Here is a 24,118-nt window from a genome sequence, read left to right as displayed (position 1 = left end):
GTTTGAACTTGAAAAAGGTGTCTTGTTCAGGCAAATAAAAAACGGTGCCCCTCTAAGAACCACATCCACAGGAACACAGCTCAGTGACAAATAAAACCAAACAAACAATGAAGACAAGGATGCTCCTTCCTCAGTTGGGAGCCAGTGCTGTGCCCAGACAGGTGGTTTTTTTTGTGTTTGTTTGTTTGTTTGTCTTTTGTTTTTTTTTGTATATTTTTGCAGTGTACAGTTTACACAGCTGTGCATAGCAGCACAGGTATGGTTTTGCAAAAGTTAACAGTAATATTTCAACATAGTACATTTTCCCATGATCTAAGAAAGTCAGTCAAAAATAATAGCAGCCGTGTCCTCGGAGCCTACTGCATCATCACGCTGAGTTAGGTTGTGTTCTGCATCCCTAGTCCAGGTTGTTCTCATCAACTCTCTTATGGTAGTAGGTGAAGAGCATATAGCAGGTCTGGAGGTCCTGCAGCTTTAAGGGTCTGCATTCCAGATCCCCCAGGGACAACTGTCTGAACAAAAACATGCCCAACTTTGCCTAAATAAGCCATAGGATAGTCTAAATGTTTCCTTAGGAAAACACACACGCACACACACATTAGTCTAAGTGAAGCCTTTGCAGGAATATAAATCTGTTACAAAAGACAGTAAATCTACCTTACTGAATATAACACTTAAATGTCTGATCCATAAATTCTTCCTTTCAGTTGCTTCCCCACATTAAGTTCTTGCCTAACTCGCAAGGTTCTAATGATTGATTTATCTGTCACTGTCCAAAGGGAACTGACACAAAGATAAATTCAAGTTTTAACATGAAACAAATTTTTTTTCAAAGTTTAAATTACAGTCTTAATAACTTAAAACAACACTGGCCCCTTAGGCACAGTTCCCAACTAGGGAAATTGCTATATTGTCCAAGAAAATCTTGATCAGAGACACAGAAAAGCAAGATTGGAATGGATTCCAAAATAATCTTGAGAATAATAGAGCTTTGTTTCTTTTCTCTCTCTCTCTCTTTTCTCTCTCTCTCCCCTCTCTCTACTTCTCCCTTTACCTCTCCCTCCACTTCTCCCTCTCCCTCTACCTCTCTCTTCCTATTTCTCGTGGTTTCCAATACCGTTAGTTATACCATATTCTCTTCTAAATATATTCAGTGTCTATAAATTGAACCAGAGGAAAACTTCCAAGGTAATCTTGAATTCGATAAGAAAGAAGAGGATGATCCCAAGACATGGATTTAGTTATTTCTATAGTTATAATGTGGTCAGAGCCCCATCTCTGATTTATAGTTTATATTGTAAGAGCTGATCCCCATAATGTGTGTGATTTGGAAGTAGTTGAATATAAATGATTTTTTACTAATGTGAGTTCTGCACAAATCCTTTAGAAATAAATCCCAATTTTGCCTTTGCCCTGTTTGGATCCGTCAGAGTGCTAAGATGTCCATGGAGAATGAGATGCCAGATAATCTAGCAACTTACTTTATGTATGAAACTCATCTTAAAAAAAAGATACTTAAAAAAATCTATTGGGGATTTTGAATTTTACTTACCATATAACCAATTCCTTCTCTTGAAATTGATGAATCCTGCTGCCATATTTTTGAAACTTTAGTTAGAATTTAATATTTTCAGCGATATTTTTCAGACAGCATAATCTTGGACAGCTATTAGCTAGTTCTATATTATGAATATCTAGAGGATGATGCCAAGTTGCTAGTACTTTAATCCACACTTCATGATTTAAAATGGTGAGTTGCCTCTATTGGCATATCAATAGAAGAGTAAAGCATACAAAATTTAAAAGCTTCTTGGTGATTGAACTAACATTGCTGATGCAACCCATGTAAAATTATTAACCTCACTCTGCATGGAGAAGTCACTAGTTTCTTTTTTAATATTTATAATGCAAAGTGAATTATTATTTATTAATATCAAGCAATATTCAAAGAGCACCACCAAATTACATTTCGTAATGCAAACCATTGAGGGTATGCAAGTTTCAATAAATTCAATTGTAAGCAATTTCAATGAACTCTTACTGATTTATCCCATTACAATTATTTTCCTTCTCTATAGAATAAGAATAGTAAAGTTATTTTTTATTTGTTAAATGAAAACACAGATACAGAGTACAAGCCCTGATTATTTTCTTGTACATTATCCACATTTGTTGCCTTCACAAATTTTTCATCAGCTAAAATTGTCTTATTTGTTAATCTTGTATTTGTTTACATCCTGCTTTTACCAACTGAAGTATAAACTAAGAGGTCGCTTTTGTGCTCTGTTTAACAAAGAGTCTCTAGCACCTACTGCAACTTTGGCACATATTAGATGCCTCATAAATTTTATTTAATGAAACAGTGGATAATGAAGTAAACTATATTCTGGGTACATAAACTCTTCATTCTTAAACATTTATTTGCACCGGGTAGATGCAAAGTAGTCTTATAAAACATGGAGAATTATATTATCTTGTAAAAGACATGCAGAAAAAAAATATCAGATACACACAGGCTTAGTTTTCCACTGTACCAAGACTTATTTTACTTGGATTAGTGTTTAGATTTCTGATTCTGAATCAATAGAGGTCAGGCAAAAAAAAAAAAATCCCAAAACTTGTTATGCCAGATAATCCACTTGATGGAGGAAATGCAAACTAGATCATAGATATATAAAAACTACAGAATGCTTTGAGAGACTATAATAAAAGTATTGCTTCTTTGAAACTCTAAAATCTCATTTGCAAAAAAGGATAAAGGAATATTATGATTTCCAACCCTTAAGAAAGGGCTAAGAAGTTAAGTCTGCTTTAAAATAAGGAAAAACAAAACTATTTCAACCGAGAAGTCTGGTTTATTTTCAATTTATTTTAAACTCTGATCATTCAGTGGAACCATAGGTAACTTCCAATCTCCTCATTAACTAATTCTACTATGAATAATTATTTTTTGTATATATCCATTCTCCTATTGGTACTTGCTTATATTTAAACATCCATATAATCTCTTCACAATCAATATTGGTCCTTCTACTTTCCAAATCTATAACACAACTAAAGCCTATTTCATGTTAACTTGGAAGTATGATGGAAACAAAGAACACATTTTAACATATGTAATTATCCTTGTGTTCTCATTCCTCATTCCATCACTTGTTGTTCCAGTACATTTATTGAGTTCCTGCTCTGTGTCAGACATTGAAAAGTTTGCTATAAACAATAAAGATAATACTCTATTCTCCATTTAAATCCCAAATATTACATATTGATGATTATAATAGAATAGTTAGTATACTCTTAAATAAGAAGGGAATATCTGTTTATAATTTACTGTGTTCTCCAATGTGTTGAAATATAAATGTTCTTACTTTAACTAAATTTTTGGATACAATTAATCAGTGAAATAAGTTCTATGATCCTAAAAATTTACTACATATAAAAACCTAGCATATTTAAAACAATTTTTTTCATTAGCTGCTCCTCAATTAATACATGTTTATTGAATGGCCAGCAAAACTACCTACCAGCACAACACAGATTTACATCAGTTATAAGTTACTTCACTGAGTGTAAATAAGAACTCTCTTTCATTGAGTTTTCTGTTTTGCAGTGGGTTACTGAAAAATATGATAAAATTGATATTATTGGATATCGTTATAAATAGAATTCTCATGAGATGTAATTTATTTTCGATGTTCTAAGGGAAAGGGACACATCAATGTTATTTCCCAAGGTCATGTCTACTCTCTGTATGGCAGACACATTTGTAATATACCATAACTCTAAAAAGTGCTGGACCAAGGTTTTACCAGGTCACAATTCCATCATCCAAAGTCAATGGCTGCTGTCGAAAGATTTGCAACTACAGCAGAGACATTGAAATTTGTTACAAATGTCTAACAGCTCCCATTTCAACTTCTGCCATGTGAAAGAATTAATGCTATGCCATTTAAAAAGAAATGTTTTATCTTGCATTCACTTTCTTGATGATTAGTGGTGTTTTAATCAAGTGAGTAAAAAGACCAGCTATTCAAACGACTGAATACTGAAAAGGCCACCCAGTATTGCAGCCCACTCCCATAATTTACTGTCTCCTATTACATACTCTAAAAATGATCACTTTCCCTTCTCATAGGCAAAACACTAACTGTTTGACATAAGGTCACCACGCTCAGGAAATTCAGATTCAATTTTGCTCAAAGTTGACAACGCTATGTTATCTGAATAAAATTACTCTGAAGAATGTAGTATAGTAGAATTATATCAGAGCATACCAAATTCATTTTACTACCCTTCATCATTATGGATGTGAAATTGAAAGTATCATATGTTTATAAATTATACAAAAATATTTTTAAAATCTTAGATGACACATGTATAATGACTAGAATCTTTTAACATCCCCATGCAAAAGTCATACAAGAAATTCTCACATACGTCTTCCCATTAAATTTAGATTTTTGCAACCAAAGCATTGGAAATTGTCCCTAAATCTCATTCTTGGGATGATGTTTTATACTGTTTCTTACCTCCATTGACTTTTCTACATAGTAGCATTCAAACCATATTCATACAATAGTAGAGTACAATTTACCTGTAATTGTTTTTAATTTTCATGTCCATGGTCTAACTTTTTATTTTATTGATTTATGAGAGAGAGAGAGAGAGAGAGAGAGAGAGAGAGAGAGAGAGAAAGAGAGAATTCAAAAGCAGAGCCCACAGAAAAGCCTCCAGAAGAGAAGCCTCTAGAAGAGGCTGCCCCAGAGGAAGGAGGGGGGAAAAGACGGAGAAGAGGAGGAGGGGGAAGAGGAGGAGGAGGAGGAGGAGGAGGAGGTGAAGGAGGAGGAGGAGGAGAAGAAGAAACAGAGAAAGAGACAGAAACATCCATTTGCTATTCCACTTATTTATGCATTTCTTGGTAGATTCATGTATGTGCTCTGACCAGGGGATTGAACCTGCAACCTTGGTGTATCCAGACGTTCTAACCAACTGAGCTACTCAGTCAGGGCTCCATAGTCTCATTTCTTAAAGACACACTATTCAGACCATAAAAATTACCTTTTTAGCTCTAGCAGGTTTGGCTCAGTGAATCAAGTGTCGGCCTACTGACTGAATGGTGCTGGGTTCAACTCTGGGCATGTACCTTGGTTGCAGGCTCGATCCCCAGCCCTGGTCCTGGTGCCTACCTTTGAGAGGCAATCAATGTGTCCATCTCACATCTATGTTTCTCTCTCTCTATCTCTTGCCCTTCCTTCCACTATCTCTAAAAAATAAGTCAATGGGAAAATATCCTCAAGTGATGATTAACAACAACTTTATTTTTTGTTAATTTATTTTTTAAAAACTTTATTGTTGAAAGTATTACATATGACCCCTTTCCCCCCCTTTGACCTCTTCTAGCCCCTCCAATTATGTAATTTTGGTTTAGAATTCTTTAATGTACATCTGCTATTGTTTTAAGTAAGAAACATTATTTTTTAAATATGATGATTGCTTTTCAAAGAAGGGTTTTGAGAGCAATTCCTCCAAATTTGATTAAATAACTGTCTGTGCAAATATTGTTAAGAATCCTCAGAAGCAAGAGGTTAAGATAAAACGGATTATTGTAAGCTAATACAGCAATCACATTTAAATCTGTACTCAGGATGGTTCTATAGTTTTCAACCTCAGTGTCTGGATTACATGGCTAACATGTACCAGGATAAGAAGAAATAGAGGAGAAATAGGCTGGTGGGGTGGAGATGAAATCTCTTCTACAATTAGCATCTTGGATAGCTAATGGATTTATGAATAAAAGCAAAAAGCCAATTCTTTTTTAAAAATATATTTTTATTTATTTCTGAGAGGGAGAGGGAGAGAGAGATAGAAACATCAATGATGCTAGAGAAAAAACAAAACACATCTTTAAAAACATTATAAATTTGGAACAGACTGCTAAGGTGCTTGGACTAGGGACCAAGGAAATAGTGGAGCTGCTGAAGAGGAATAGTAGAGAGAGGAGTAAGTGAAACATGTTCACAGAGCACCTATAATAAGGGTAGAGTAAGTCCTTGGTTCATGAGAACTACATTATTACCCTTTGTTTCCCCCAGCATTTGGGAGTTAGAAGTTAAAAGGAAGTTAATTTGAAGTAAATTCCATAATTGAATCAAATAGATACATTTTTGCCAATGAAAAGTGTTGCCTATGTCTGGATCATCTAGAGTCTATAGAGAAGGGTTCTAAAGATAATATTTAGAAACTACATAGATTTTAAATCATCATAATCATTTTACTTGATTTATTAAATGTTGCAATTGACTAAAACCTCCTTGAAGACAGGGACTACATCCCAGTCCTCTTTATTTATTTACTAGAGACCTGGTGCACAGATTCATGCACCAGTGGGTTCCTCGACCTGGCCTGCAGGGATTGGGATGAAACCAGCTCTCCAACATCCACTGAAGGGTCACAGATTGCGTGAGGGCACAGGCCAGGTCGAGGGACCTCACCGGTGCACAATCAGGGCTGGGGAGGGACCATGGGAGGACTCCAGAGCATGTCCAACCCCTCTCGTCCAGTCCTGATCAGCAGGATCTCAGCAGCAAGCTAACCTACCAGTCAGAGTGTATGCCCCCTGGTGGTAAATGCACATCATAGCGACTGGTTGGTCATATGGTCAAACGAATGGTTGGACACTTAGTATATTAGGCTTTTATATAGAAAGAGATTTTTTATATAATATTTTTATTGATTTCAGAGAGAAAGAGAGAGAGAGAGGAACATCAATGATGATAGAGAATCATTGTTTGGCTGCCTCCTGCATGCCCCACATTGGGGATTGAGCCTATAACCTGGGCATGTACCCTGACCTGGAATTGGATCGTGACCTCCTGGTTCATGGGTTGATGCTCAACCTCTAAGCCATGACGGCCGGGTGTCCTAGTCCTCTTTAGAAAGTAACATTGTGCAGTGGATATAACCCAGAATTTGCAAGTCGTTTGTTGACAGGGTTGCCTTTCCCTTTTGATAGAAAGAAAATATACTACTAAGGGAAAATGTGTCTGCAGACACATACTTTGAAATTTTGGCTTCTCTTTATCAGCTCAGGATCTGATATAAAAAGTTATTATATTTTATGACTTTCTGCATTGTATCAGCTATTTTTGATGTGATTTATCAAACTTTCACTTCTGCTTTTACATACACTCACATGGATATTGAGGACATGTCTATCACCAAGAAGCTAAGCCATTCACTAACTCTCATACTTTCACGTTAATCAGGAGAGAGGAAGAAGTGCAAGTGAGAAGACTGTATAGACTCAGGACATCTTCCAATTAAAATAAAGCCAATTATGGAAAATCACATCCACTCTTAAACTTTCCTTAGAGTAGATTTGTGTTTTTCATTGGGTAAGAGATACAGCAATGGCTAGAGCTTTCAAAAACATTGAAAAAAATAGCACAGAATGCCAAGAATCGATAGTAATAGTTTATTCATAAGGCAAACAGTATAAATAGTTGAGTCTGACACTTTCTGTACATCACAAATTTCATGTTCACTAAGGACTGGCAGATTAATTACACAGACACTTGAGTCAGCAGATTCCCCTTTCATGAAAAACTGTCAAAGAGAAAAACATGTCTTAAATGCCCTCTCTTTGTTGATTACTTTTAAAATCAGCTGTTAATAAAATGTCAATATAAAGGCATTATTAATTTATAGTTTATGTATTTTTGTGAATATGCTTCTCAAAATATTATTCTTGGCTACATATTTTCATATTTATTTTTGTACCTGTCAGGGAAAGTCATTGCACTGAAGAGTATTTTCAACCCATTTTCAAATATTTATTAACCCACTCGATGCACTTCATTCAGTTTACTCTTTTACAAAAAATAGGTCACAGGTTAAATGAAGTTGTAAACATCTTGAAATACAGATGATATTTGAAAAGTAAATGAAACAGGGAACACATACTTGAAAGTAAAATATAGGGAGTCTAAAGGATTAAATTATGAACACCAGAAATTATTTATCGCCATTGTCTTGGATAAGCCTCAGAGTCACATCCTAGAAGCATGGAGTTCTTGTTACCATCTGGTGCTGCATCTAAGAAGATTAGCCTGGCTTTATGTCCTCTGCAGACATATCATCCTCCAAACCTGAAAGCACTTAGCACACTAAGTAACTAACTTTGCTGATCATAAGAAAAAGATGGAAACCTACTTAGCACCTAGATTATATCTGCTTAGTTTTAGAAAGTCTTACTGCAGGGTTACAGGAGAAATAAGCATCTAGTTACACCCAGTAAACTCTATTCCTTATGACTGATTCTAAAGGCATCTGGCTCTATTATATTTGCTTAAAACTGTACTTTATTTTAAACAAAGGGTTGTTTATATTGCTCCCCTTGTCACCTACCGTGATAGTTTATAAGGTGCTATATTATTTCATTTACTTGAGTGACTATTTGTACATATATTCATTGACTTCAGGTATTTTCATATTGTTGTCAGGATATTGGTATGTGTATGCAGAGAAATGCTGACAAGTCACCACACTCATCTATTGCTCAGAGAGATATTGATGGGACCTAAACCCACATATGAAAACAAACAACTAGAAGAGTTCATTTCTTTAAGCTTGATCCCTGAATATTTTTCTTACCTGCAGATGAAACAAGCAGTAGAAAGATGTCAGATTCACAATCCCCTTACACATCATATTTACTTGTTCCATTGTTATGCCATCAAGTAGAACAAAAATCAATACAATTACTTATATTTATCAAGTGCGCACTCTGTGCCAGACAGTTCTCTAAATGCTGTATATGAATCCATGCATTTATTCCTCGACGCCAACATACAAGGGAAATCCAGGTATTATACGGATTTATCAGATGAGGTAACTGAAGCACATAGTCTAATAATTTGCTTAACATCACAGAGTTGGTAGGTGGCAGAGCTGAGATTCATGGCTAAAGAGTTTGGCTCTAGAACCTATACCATTTAATACCATGCTATACTGTCTCTCAACATAAGTTGACATCTGAAAGTGCAGAATGACTTAATTTTGAAGGGATGAATGCTCAGCTTAAAGAAATTTGTGAGCATTTTCAACCACATCAATTATTACAAACTTCATCTGATTTATAAAACAACATAAAATTCAGAAATTGGTAAATCTGATTCTGGAAAAAAAATGAGTAAAAAAGTCAGAAAAAATGTTTTAAAAGAATGTAAAAGTGATAATAAATACTGCAATCATAATTGACATTGATAATTTTATTAAAAATACAATGCCAAATTGATATAAGAGAATTATAAAAAGTAGTAGTCAATAATTCATGGAAATTTTCTTTAAATATGAAAATTAAAAGTCACAATGTCTTCACATGTTTACTGGAATAATCTTTCAAGAAAAATATACTTATCAAGTTACATTATTTGTTCTAGATCACAAAATGTGAGATTAGTAAATTCATTATATGAAGTTAATATCATCTTAATTCCAAATTTGGTAATAACATAAAAGTAGTAAATGCTATATCAATTTCATACATGTATATAACAACCCCCCCCACAATACCTGAATACAAATACTAACTATAGTTAAACATCCTATATAATAAAGAGGTAATATGCAAATTGACCATCACTCCAACACACAAGATGGCTACCCCATGTGGTCAAAGATGGCCACCCCATGTGGACACAAGATGGCCACCACAAGATGGCCAGCAGGGGAGGGCAGTTAGGGGTGACTGGGCCAGCAGGGAAGGGCAGTTGGGGGCAATTGGGCTGGCAGGGGAGCAGTTAGGCGTCTATCAGGCTGGCAGGGGAATGGTTAGGGGGTGATCAGGCTGGCAGGCAGAAGCAGTTAGGGGCAATCAGGCAGGCAGGCAGGTGAGTGGTTGGGAGCCAGCAGTTCTGGATATCCCTTGAGGGGTCCCAGATCAGAGAGGGTGCAGGCTGGGCTGAGGGACTCCCCCTCCACCCCCCATGCATGAATTTCTAGTGATTCAATAATACCAAAATTGGATTTGATCCAAGAATGCATGTAAAGGTGGTATAATGAAATATATGAGTTACTAAGTAAATAAAAATTAGAATATAAATTTTGGATGTGCTCAAATTGTTAAATTGCACCAGTCAAGTTTTTAAATTAAATTTAATAGTAATAGAAAATTATTCTTATTTAATAAAATACTTTAAATCAAATTTTAAAAATTGTCTTTATATACAGGAAAAATGATTTCTGCTTCACCATTATTATTTATTATTTACTGACTTAGAATGGTTCAAATCACAGTTTTTTATTTTATTTTATAGTGGTGTGAAAATGATATGTACTCAGTAGAAACCATACTTTGTTTTTAGAATTTTGATATTTCACTAGAGATAAGTGATATAATACTCTCTGAGATCTGGGCAGCTACAAGGAGCCCTAACTCCCAGTCAACCCCTCAGGCACAAGGACAAGAAACCAATACTGTACAGTGTAGTACTAAATGCATTTTCAACTTACAATATCTTCAACCTAACATGGGTTTATTGGGACTTCACTCCATTAAATAGAGGAGCTTGTGTAGTATAATTTGGAAATTTTGGTCTGCTCAATGATACAAGTCAGCAAATAAAATCAGGAGTAATAAAGAGTGGAAGAGGAGGAATAATTATATTATGTAAAGATGAGATTATTTTATTCCTAGGAACTTCAAAAAGCATCTTACTAAATTAACCTGAATTTAGTAACATGGTGGATAATTTTACCAAATCAATATGCCAACAACTACTATGAATAGGCAAGCAAAGATGTGATAAATTTACACATCTTGCAATGGTTAGAGAAAGCTTTTTTCAGATTATCCTACAACTGAACTTTGAAAAATAAAATAAATGAGCTAGTGGAACCAAAAAAGGACAGCATTTGAGGTAATGGGAATGAAAGTGAAATAGCCTTTGACTGGATGTTTCTCTCTCTTTTAGTATTCTCTCTTGTCTGTTCTTACACATGAAACATTTTACCAAATTCGGTACACAATTCCTATCCCAACACTACTAAACTGTATACCAAATTACTTGGAATTAATAAATATATTTATTTTTAATTAAGTACTAGAGGCCCAGTACACGAAATTTGTGTACTTGGGGGGCGGGGGGCGGGGGGGTGTCTCTCAGCCCGGCCTGCACCTCTCGCCATCCAGGAACCTTTGGGGGATTTCCAACTGACGGCTTAGGCCCACTCCTTAAGCAGTCCTAAGCTGGCAGTCGGACATCCTTAGCACTGCCTCGGAGGCAGGAGAGGCTCCCACCACAGCTGCTTTGACTACCAGCCATTAGCCAGGCTTCTGGCTGAGTGGTGCTCCCCCTGTGGAAGTGCACTGATCACCAGGGGGCAGCTCCTGCATTGAGCATTTGCCCCCTGGTGGTCAGTGAGTGTCATAGCGACCAGTCATTCCATTGTTCGGTCAATTTGCATATTAGCTTTTTATTATATAGCATTTTGAGACACTATAAATTTCTCCATATGTCAGTTCAAATAAGGTTTTACATTTTCTTTACTTTTGTTATAGTTCTGGATAAATGTATGACAATCATAGTTATGAGTGGACAAGGGCAACTCATTAATTTTTAGAAGGTTGCCATTTAATTCTGTTACTAATAGGTACAATTTGTTCATTTTATTTCATGTCTTTGATGGAGTTAAGAGTGAATGCATTGAAGACACCTAAACATTCATTAATTATCTTTTCCTACTTCATTGATTTGAATAATATTGTGATCTTGCACCCCAAAGTTCTGGGTCCACAGTTCTGAAGAACACATTTGGATAAGTAGTGGATTATTCCATGTGAACTATCTAATAAAGCTTCATTTGCATTTATAATTAGTAGTAGTAGTAATTTGGGGGGGGGTATTGTTTTATAGGCTGTTTCTTTTCATTTAGAATTGGAACATCTCATTGAACTAACCAGCACAGAAGGGGATATTTATTTGATTGCATTGTGCATGGATACCAACATTTTTTTAAAATTGTATTGTGCATGGAACTGAAAACACACCAGGAATGAAGGCATTCTAAGAACATGATCCTTATATGCCTGACTTTTTTGTGTGTTATGTACTCATGGCATCTCAGCTGATCTTCAAGTCTGCTTATGATTACTGCTTCTTCCTAACATTGGCTCTCCATGACAGCACATGGTCCCCACTATACTCCAATCTTCCTAACGCATCTCTGCAGCTAATTTTCTTATTATTTTGATATTTGGTAGGTCAAATTTTAAAACTAGAGAGAATATGATTAGAAATATCATGAGAATATTATATTTGAGTTTTTGGGGTTTTTTTGTATTATGTCCTATTATAGGACTGTCTTATTGATCCACCACCTTTGAATTAGATAGTGTGTAGTCTAATTAGATGGTCAGAGAGGAGAGGGTTATTGAGGGAAAAGGGACAATAATTGATACACTAAAAGATGAGTTTGTCTATTCAGTTATTTGTCCAATAACATTTATTAAGTACCTACTATGTATCAGACATTATTCCAGGCTCTGAGATACAGCTATGGTCAAAAGAAACAAAATCCTGTTCTAATGTTATAATTAAGAGAGGAGAGACACACAGCAACTATTCAATATTTCAGGTTATAGGTCTTCTGGAAAAAAATAAAGTAGGATACAGGTATGAAAAGTGATAGGTTGTCACTATTGTTAAGTTAATAAGAGAAGAATTTTTCTAATAAAGTGACATTTGAAAAGATACATTCAGGATGAGATGAAAGAAGTCCTACAACTGCCAAGGGGAATGGTTCTCTAGGTATTCTGTGATGTGAGCATACTGGGGAAGTTTAAGGACATCAGTGTTGTTGTAGCAGAGAATGGCAAGAAAATGCTAAAAAATGAGATCTGAAAGGTAGCCAATGACTTTGAGTGTTACTTTTTGTTTTTTTTTTGACAGAAACGCATTTTAGCAAAGAAGTGGCATTGATTTGCTTATATTTTTCTTTAGAAAACTTATGATGGCCGTGGGCATATTATCACAGTGGCAAGAACGAGAGCAAGGAATTTTTCCTCAATGTAGTTGTGGATGATGCAGGCACCATGACTGACCTGTGTCTGTTTCAATTACATGGAGAGTTTGGATGATCAAATCCGGCACACACAGGGAAACAACCTACCACACTTAATGTTTATAGAGTGAACGAGAGCTTCTGATTTTTATAAATGCATATTTTAGGAGGATAGTAACAATATCAGGAAACTATCCTATTTGTGAAGAGCCAGCCTTCTGTAATCTTTATAAAGTTCAAAAATTACCTATGCTATTTTCTGTTGGCTCCTTTTACAAAGAGTTCTGTGTGCATTGAAAGTCTGATCTATTCATTTCATCCTCACTAAGAAATCAATTTTTAGAGCAAATGTTACAAATGAATATTTAATTTACTTGCAATTAAGAATGTATATTTACAGGACATTTCTTATTAATTAGCACAAACCAGAATGGCTAAACATAGAAAAATTTGACCTTCTGCTACAACCATTCACTAGGCTTTGCATTTTCAAACGCCCCAGAACTTGATTCAACCTGGTCATGTCTCCCTCTGTAAACACATCTCTTCCTAATGAGGTTCCACTCCCCAGGTGGTAGGCAAGTGGTTTAGTTCCTTGCATTTCTCTGCAAAGTCAAACACCTAAATCTCCAATTGACATTGAGGAAGGTTCTTACCCAGAAACCATCCTGATAAGCTGCTATTTATTTTAAAGTGTCTGCCATTTATTACTCAAAATGAGTGCTTTTCCCAAAAATGAGGTCTTTAGTACAAATATAAGCACAATACATTTAGTTATACACCTGAGCTCTAGTCCTATGAATCACACATTAGAAGAAAAACTGCACCCTATTTTAATTAGGCCTTTTTCACTTTTTTCCCTGGGGCTTTTTAAAAAATATTTATTAAAAGCCAAGGTTGACACCAAATAGTTGCACACTATGTTGTGAAATTAAGCCAACAAACTGATTTCTGAATGCCTGTGTTCACTAAAGCCAGGTGAATAAATAACGGGTCACGACATGTTTTTAGAAACATAAGAAAATCCTCTGTGTTCTTCCTGATCATAATTCCCCAAAGAAGAAATTATAAACATGGTCTTCCCATGTTACACATCATCAAATGATACTTCAGCCACCTAGTGCCAAATGTTCACTGTGATGGTTCACTTCAACCCTCTAGAAATGAATAACCTGCCATTTAAGCCACTAGCATTGCTTGCAATTTTGTTAAAATTGTAGTCATTTTGTTAAATATGGAGTCATGAAGAAAGTAGAGAGAGTTTCATGCACTTATCACTACTGAGCAATGTTTTCTGGCATTTTGAAATTCATCTTCCGCTGTTATACACAAGCCATGTATAAGAGAATCAATAGGGCCATAGTTTTGTTATTATTATACATTAATCTTTTGAAAAGGTTGTCAGAGGACTGGTACCTAATATTGTCAGAGCCAGTAGGTAATTATTCATTGCAGATTGATGCCATAATGTACTTAAGTGGCAATAGCTGCTTTCTTAAATGTTAATTGAGGACCTTCTTAATTTACAGAACTCTCTGTTGTCTCTGTGCAGCACTGAACTAGACCACTCATGTTGCAAATACGTTTCTCTGAATAACTCAGGTCTCCGTGATGACCATTTGCATTTTTGTCAGTGCAAGATAATGTAGAGAAGACTATGCCTGAAGACACAGCATGGACGGGACCAGCATGGACTGGGCCACCACGATCTCCTCCAACTTTATGATTATTGAGGAGACTTAGTGATATTATCTCCGGGTGTGAAAAAACTTGTACTTCTGCTGGCAATTATTTTTTATGAGAAACAACAATGATTTACATCTTTCATGTATTTAAATTCTGTAGGGCATATGCATTTTCAAGTACATAAATGAATCACATAAAAGGAACCATTTTTTGGAATGTCACATCAGCATTTTATGATATATGTTTTCTTGGAGGACACCAAAATAAAATTTTAGGGGGAAGTAAGGAATTCAATCAAATTTTTATTTTTGAAGACTCAAATAAGAGCAATTATTAATTATTTTCTGATGGGTTCTAGTTTTAAATTGGAGTAGGAAATATTTTTTTAATGTCACAATATGCCAAGTGTTATCTGCCTGGTATTGGTGATGGTGGTGTGTGTGTGTGTGTGTGTGTGTGTGTGTCAAATAAATTGACTAACTGTTAGGTTAAGTGGCTCAGGAGGCGGCGCAAGAAATAGAGAGTCCAGTGAATCAGAAAAGAAAGGAAAGGAAAGGTTTATTTCTGCGTCCCCGGGAGACCCACGTACCCCCCAAGACAGGGCACGTGGATTCACACCAACAGGGAGGGGGGCGCTTTTTTTATACTTCGGTTGGGTGAGGGGCAGGGACATGAGCTAAGGTATTCAGTTGAGGAAGTTTCAGCTGCAGGGGGGTCAGCCAGGTATTCAGGAATGAGTCAGTATCTGTGTGGGAGTCGGTGTTGATTCAGTGAGAAGCCAGTATCTGTGTCTGGCATGCTGATCTGTTAGACATGCCAGGGGGAGTCCATCATCTCGTCACATGTCTGCATGTATCCGATCCTGGGCTCTCTCCGACCTAACACTAACTACTGTATCTTTGCTCTTAGATTTTACCTTCAGATAGAAGGTGTGATGATTATAGTATAACAACTGGAACTGCAATCACATTTCACAACTTACCTAAAAATTTTTATGTACTATTATATTCTGTTGTCTATCAGATTTAGACAGTTGAATGTCCTCTTATTCATGTATTACTTTGTTAGTGAAAAGACCATGGAGTTTCATTTAGCAGTCTCCCAGTTACTGGTACTATGATTCTGTCACACAGCTTTGATGAACAGCAAAAAGAGTCTTTGATTCTTTATTTTAATTAATATACAATGGAGACTAGAAAGATTAATGATTCTTTAAAAGAAGTCTTGGTTTTTCTTGGTTCCATAGTAGTCAATTTTCAAACTTCTATGAACATGGTGATGTTCTCTTTGAATTGCCCTTGTAATTTTTGGAATTATTATTATCATCATCATCATCATTTTAAATGTTTTTATTCACTTCAGAGAGAGGAAGGAAGAGGGAGAGAGAGACAGAAACATCAATGATTAGAGAGAATCATTAATCCGCTGCCTCCTGCACTCCCCCTACTGGGGATCAAGTTTGAAACCCAGGCATGTGCCCTGACCGAGAAGTGAACCATGACCTCCTGGTTCATGAGTCTATGCTCAACCACTGAGACACACCAGCTGGGCTGGAATTATTTTTAATTCCTTGCACAATATTACCACACATTTCTTCATGTAGGGTAATTTCTCACCTGAAATAGGATCTCATAATTACTCACCGGCCAATTTCAAAACCTGTTCATATTTTCTAATCTCTATGCTAACAATGAGATCTTCATACATAATATGAATTGTTAATGATATTATTGAGGCCTGATTGGTATATAAAAAGCTGTGCATATTTAATACTACATATACAGATTTATGAGTTAAAGGATGAGTATAAACCGATGAAGCCATCACCACTATTAAGGCCATGAACAGATCCACCACCTCCCAAAGTTTCCTTCAGCTCCCATTACTGTTATAGTTATTGTCATTGTTTTTGTGGTAAAAACACTTAACATACAATCTTAGCAAATTTGAAGTATGCAATATAGTTTTGGTAGGTGCAGGCATTATGCTATTTAATAGTTCTCTTAAATATGGAGCCTTTAAAATTATTTTTGTTAGAAGATTTTCAACATTTTTAGGAAATAATTTTTATATTATAGATAAGGAAAATGAGTTATATTGCTATCAAAAGGTGTGAAAATTAAATAAATATCTAACTTTTCTATTTTCCTGTCTTTGGATATATCAGGACATTTATCGGGGCAAATTCTGTTTATTTATTTGATGCACATTTTGTGTTAAAATTTGGTTATATGTACAATATAATACTCTGAAATATAACGTGATCAGGATGATGATTCTATAAACAAGATGACCATGGACAGTTTGGTTTGGATATGTTTCAACAACAACAGCAGGAATAATAATGCCAACCAGCATTTATTGAGGGATTGCTAGTAATGGAGCTAAGTGCATTTTAAACATTAAAGGTGAGTGCTCAGCCCTATGAAATGAAGGTGTATTATATCTCAATTTCACAGGAGCGGTTATTAGGAAAGAGAGAAGGTAAGTGATATGGCCTCACCGACTCAGCAAGTAGCAACACACGATCCGCACCAGACGCCATTCTCATCCTCTGACCTTATAGAATGTTCTTTTCCAATTGATTTTGAACTTCTGGGTTGTCATGCTATCTTATACAACAGGAATATACAGACTCCAAATTATTAATGCTTTTTTAAAAAGAAAAAATAATAAAAAGAGATGAAAAACATTACAGAGCAGAAACACGCTAACCTTACAAACAACCAGCTATGGTGTAGAAGCCACATACTAGACTAAGGTTGAAAAACTTAATTTAAATATTGACTATAACCCTTATTAAAAGACATCTTGAAATTTCTGAAAATACTGTGTGTGTTTTTCTGAAAAGAAGGGGTCATAATTGCCACTTTATAATTTTTGTAAATATACTATTCAATATATGCTTTATGTGCAGGCCTTTTATAAACGTGATGTTTTTATGAACATAAGCATTGTCTTATGTTATCAATGTCTTATCTAAGACTGATACTAGATAATTTACATAAATATCTTTGCTATCCTATCACACGTGGGCACTTAAGTGATGTATCTGTTGAGTTAGACATGTGATCTGGGTGATTTTGTTAGAGTAGCTACATGTTCTGCCATCATCTCCCCTTCTGTGTTCCCTGATATCAGTGAAATGCATTTAGAAGAACCTGTAACAAATTTTAGTGAAAATTTAGTTAAAACCTTCTTTGGTACATTAAAAAATGGGGGGGGGGCGTTATTTGCCCATATTTTGATTAGTAGAAGACTGAGGTTTTAAGCCCTAGTGCTGACAACCAGACTAAGGGTTCTCCCTACAAGCTCTCTTCCTGGTTGGAGTATTGTCAGCCTATGAACAAGGAAGACATTAACAAGATAATAACAATGAGTTACTTCACAGGCCATCCACATAAATTGCAAAATAAAGTAATTACCATTTATGAGTTCAAAAGTGGCTTGGGATTATTGAAAATATCATAGCATTTCTTCTAGGGGTTACCTTGTTTGTATAACATTTATCAATTGGTGTGGCAGAATCATCCTATTCTTTTGAAACATTATTCTATAAATGCATTCAAAAAGTCCATTTGTGTAATGCAATGTTTTGGATGCTTAATTGTATAAAGGGAGGATGACATTATGTGGCATTAGTTCAACATGAACTTTCACTTTTAAATCAGATGGAGGTTTTCAGTCTATTTTCACCACCAACTACCTGTGCAAATGTGGGAATTATAATTAACTCCTTTAAATGGATCCAACTTTTTGCATCTGTACATAATTTATTGATAGCCAATTATATATCAGCACATTTTCAACATTCTTTAGGTCAATCATAATTTTAATCCTACAATTGCCCAACATAGAAAATATTTTTACCTCTGTTTTATGAATGAAAAATCTGAGGAGAAGACAGTTTAATTACTCACAATCACATGGCCAATACATGGAAGACCTGGGATTTTAACACATGTATCTGTCTATAGGAAAGGTATTTAATGATTACATTGTACCCTACCCTTCCTACTTCTACAGTTCTACAATTAAAGATTGATTAAGATAATGCAAACAAAACACCTAACACAACACATATAAGGGTTATTTATTATTACATACTAATGCAATCTCACTAAATCTGACACATCATTGAAAGCCATATGAAAAACATATAGAACCAAGTACATTCTATGTCTAAGTTGTGTTTTTTATGACAGTGTCAAAATCTATGCTTATAGGATGAATCAAATAAACAAAATATAGTGTTTTGTCCCAATTAACTTCCTTATTTTCTCTTCTGCTTTTACTGTTATCATTTCACTGTTCATTAACAGTTTCATGAGTGGGTGAGCATAGTCAGGACAACTTTATGAAAGCTAATCATTTAATTTATCATCCTTTATAAAAGACATGGGTTTTAAACAAGAAGATAGACATGAAACATAGTGCTTTAAACTAGCCTCAGGAGTTTAAAGATTCCTATTACTTATGCTACCTGTTTCCCCCATGGCCATGGCAATGGCCATATATAACAGAATCACTGTCTCTCCCCATTCCACTTCATTATTCTCAGCCAACTATGTGACTAGAACCTGTCAAAAAAGATCATATTATTTTGATGTTTTCATGAATAGAACATTCAGATTGAGAAGATACAAAAATCACTAAACTGATGCAAGCATTTTAGAAGTTCAGAAAACATTTATCTTCAAGTGTGTTTTATAGGCTTTCATCATTCCAATGGAATTTCTTTATATGTATTGGTCACAAGTGCTACAAAATATTAATTACCCCTAGTTTGTGGTGCATTAAAAAAGTGCCATGCCTAGCGTCAACCTATGAACCAGGAGGTCACAGTTTAATTCCCAGTCCAGTTGTGGGCTCAATCCCCCGCTTGGGGTGTGCAGAAGGCAACTGATCAATGATTCTCTCTCATCATTGATGTTTCTACCTCTCTTCCCCTCTCCCTTCCTCTCTGAAATAAATTAAAAAAATATTTTAAAAGTGCCGTAATGCCAAAATTATGGGCTGGAAATGTATGTCTTCATTTGTCTGATGGTTTGGGCCTGCTGTATTCCAAGTGGATCATGGTACTGTTTTAGGGTTTCGGTGTTCTGTTTATTGAAGATCACTCTGTTTGAAATGGGAGAAAAGCTGAGTTAAATCCATCTTTTTAAGTTTATGCCCCACTTTAAATACTTGTCAAAGATGGCTCATATTATAAACAGCAAAGCCATTCTCATCTTTATATGTGCATTTGCAAATAAATGAATAAATAAATAAAGTTTTATAATATCCTCAACAGAAGCTCCCCATGGTTTTTATAGAAAAGCCATTAGCTGAATTTAGATTTTCAATTAATTCTGGAATAGAACTTTGCAGGAAGACACAACACATTTTTAAAATTACATGATATTTGTATAAAGTTATTATTTCATTTTTATGTTGATTTCTGGGGTAAGCTTGTTATAACATGGTTCTGAAAATTATAGTTAAAAACAATTACTGCATTCTGCAATGGTTTTAGAAGAAGAGAAGAATCATGGTGCAGCTTACCTCTCTTCCCCATAGGGATCTTATTTTTGAAATATATTAGAAAGATCAAGAATAAAGCAGAAAATAGATATCAACTTGGGCATCTAAATCTTGGGATCAATACGGTCAGATGTGCCTGCTGAAATATGACTGAGTCCAGACATTATTTTCTCTTACCCAAGTCATTACATGGGAAAGGATTTCAGCCCTCATGTCTTTATCCATTTACAAGTGAAAGAGAGTGACTGCGTGGGTCTTTCTGCTAGGAAGAGTGGAGAAGTCATGCTTGGCTATGCCTCCCAGATAGGAGAGATGTTCAAGAGAGTTGGAGAAGTGACCAGAAGGTAAATGTGAAAAAAATTAACTGGGAGGAATTGAAATGCCTGCTTTCAAGACTTACTGCAATCCTATAGTAAACAGTGTTCTATTGGTTTAATTGTAGACAAAAAGATAAAAGAAAATAGAAAGTGCAGAATAGACCCCCAGTTACACGATGGATTTTTTTTTATAAAAGTTGTTCAAATGATTTAATGAGAACAAAAAATTTTGGACATGTGGTATAGAAAATGTTAATATATTCATAAATATGAAACTTGACCATATTACATATCAAACAGAAAAAATAAATTGAGATGAATTATAGACCTAAATATTAAAGTGATAAGAGATAAGCTTCTAGGAGGAAATAAGAAAATATCTTCATAATCTGTGTCAGCAAATATTTTTTTTGACAGAACGTGGAAGCAAAGGGCTTCTACTTTGACTATTAACTAAATTCTATAATAAAAAAGAAACAATTGAATAAAATAGGCAATAGATATAAATGGACACCACACACACATACATAAAATAGAAATGACTCAAAAGCACATGCAGGAATGCTCAACATGGTTTTTCATCAAAGAAATGTAAATTAAAACCACAGTGAGATACTCTTTTTTCATCCACAAAAAATGGCTAAAATTAAAAGGCCTGACAACAACTTGGTATTTTTGTATGTGGAGCAACCGGAACTCTCATACATTACTGGTAAATGACAAATTGCAAAATCACTTGAGAAATCATTCTGGCAGTTTTTCATATAATTAAACATGCATCTGCCCTATGACCTACCAATTTCATATCTAGATATTCACAAAAGAAAAATTAGAACATATCCAAGAAAAAGCTTATACAAGATATGGAATTGGTAGGTCATAATTATCAATGTCCCAAACTGAATTACTCAAATGTTTATGAGGAAAGAAGGGATAAACACATTGTGTTAAGCCCATGCAATGTAATCGTACTAAGTGTCTTCTTAATCAACTCCAGGTTCTATAACAAAATACCATAGACTGAGAGACTTAAACAACAGACATTTATTTCTCATAGTTCTGGAGGTTGGAAAGTAAGTCCAAGATCAAGAATGCAGCAGATTTAGGTCTTGGTGCAGGCCTTCCTCCAAATTTGCAGATGGCCAAATTCTTTCTGTGTCCGGCAAAGACAGGAAGTTCGTCCGTCTCCTCCTATTCTTAGGAGGGCACCAATCCCATCATGGGGTTCCTCATTACCTCATCTAATTACTTCTAAAAGGCCCCACCTCTAATAACATAATATTAGGGGTTACAGCTTCAAAATATGAATTTTGGGGAGACACATACAGTCCATAACACTCAGCAATAAAACCAATACGATACTAAAACATGCAACAGCATGGATAAATCTCAGAAACATTATTCTGAGTAAACAGAGACATGTACAAATAATATATACTTGCCTAGTAGTTGAGCATCAACTTATTAACCAGGAGGTCATGGTTCAATTCCTGGTTGCGGCTCAATCCTCAGTGGGGGTTGTGCAGGAGGCACCCAATCAATGATTCTCTCTCATCATTGATGTTTCTATCTCAATCTCTCTCTCCTTTCCTCTTTGAAATCAATAAAAATATTATTTTAAAAAGAGTATATACTCTATTATTTAATTTGTATGAAGTTTCTAGGACAGGCAAAACTAATCTGTGTTGAAGAAATTTAAACAGTAGTTGTCTATTGTGTTGGGGGTCTGGGAAGGGCAGGGCAAAAAGGAACTTTCTAGGATGATGGAAATGTTCCATATGTTGATAAGAACATAAATTTTGAGTCTATTGTCATTGAACTATATTGAACTATATTCTTAAGATCCAGGTATTTCATTTTATGTAAATTATAATTTAATTAAAAATATTATCTATTTACTGAAATATGTTTATAGACAATGAAATAATGAAAAAAAATAAAAGCACTACCATTCTTGATCCAATCCACTACCCATGGTAACCTGCTTTTAACCTCAAAATACACCACTTCTCACCATTTGTACTATAACTCTACCAATATAATATCTTTCTTAAACTACTTCATTAACTTATTGATTTATTTTACTATTTCACTTCTTATTCTCCTACTGTTATTTTATTCCACAAGTAATGTCAACAGTAAACAAAGCCAGATACTAGTTAACACTGTAAGATAGATTTATTCAGTAATAACTATTACAGTAGGGTAGAGGGTGTAGCCTGAACTGAGCTCAACTTTAATTTGTGTAGAGGTGCCTGAAGAAAAAGTGAGGCAATAGAGAAAATGATCAGCAGGAGGTTAAACAGAATCAGGGAAGAGGAACTTTTCAAAAAGTGAGAAGGGGGATGTGATTGGGCCATCTGGGTTTGCCAAATGGCACTTATTGAAGTTAGGCTATTACCCTCCCACAGAGACTGGGGGAAGCTCCATCTTCAGGCGTTGGCTGGAGAAAACACACAATTCTTTGGCAGCCTTAAGCCTTCCCAGGCAGTTAATTAAGGGGGCTGTAGTCATGCTTCTAGGGAACCAGCTTTGAGCTGTTAGAAACTGCGCTCTTATCTGTGTGTGTGTATGTGGGAGTGAGAAGGTGGATGGATCATTTGTGCTGAATCTGTAGTTTTTGTAGGCCAGGACACCTCAGAAGAGTATGACTAGATTTTAGTTAAGGGGACAGTTTTTGTCATCAGCCAGAGAAAAAACATTTTTTAAAGTTAAGTTTTTAGCATCATTTACAAGAAGTTTTCTAATGGCTTTCTATAACAGTAAGAAGAATCAACCTTCGTCATGTGATATGTAAGGATTTAATGATCTTCCCTAGTCTGTCCATTCTCAATCATTCTTAACATTCTCCTCTTAACATTCTGTTTCAGCCAGCTGATATTCACTGAATAAACTAAATATTGCACTGTCATAAGTCTTTTGTTCTTGCTTCTTTTTTTACTACAACTATCTAATTCACTGAAGCAATGACCTTCTCATTCACATCCTTTCAGAATATTTAAATATCACCTCAAAGAACCTTCCATGAACTCCCAATCTAAAATTGCACCCCACCCTAAACTACTCCACAGTCTGTTTGATTTTATGCACAGCACTTTTCATTATCTGACAATGTTTCATATATTAGTCATAGGTTTATTATTAAATAATTTTCCCCCTCATAATGGTATATGCTCTTAAGGACATTTCTCTTTTCCACAGCTCTATTCTCTTTAATCAGAAGTCTGCTTAGCAATCAGCAGGTGCTCAGTAGATGTATACTAAACAAAGAAAGAATTAAATAATTTTCTTACTGTGATTTTACACCTTTATCTGAAAATATTATTGTTGCTACGTTACAGTTTAATTTCACCTATAGTATGAGGACACTAACTTTCTAGTCACTCAGAAAGAGGGACCATTATTGGAGAAGTTGTCTTAAACTCACTCCCAAAGAATATACTGGCAATTTGAAGACATTGTGGATAGGAAATATTGAATCTGATAAAATATAATAAAGAATCAAAGCACTTTTTCATTAACAACACATT

Source organism: Myotis brandtii, unplaced genomic scaffold, assembly GCF_000412655.1.
Source record: "Myotis brandtii unplaced genomic scaffold, ASM41265v1 scaffold520, whole genome shotgun sequence".
NCBI lineage: Eukaryota > Metazoa > Chordata > Mammalia > Chiroptera > Vespertilionidae > Myotis > Myotis brandtii.
This window is presented reverse-complemented; position numbering follows the sequence as displayed.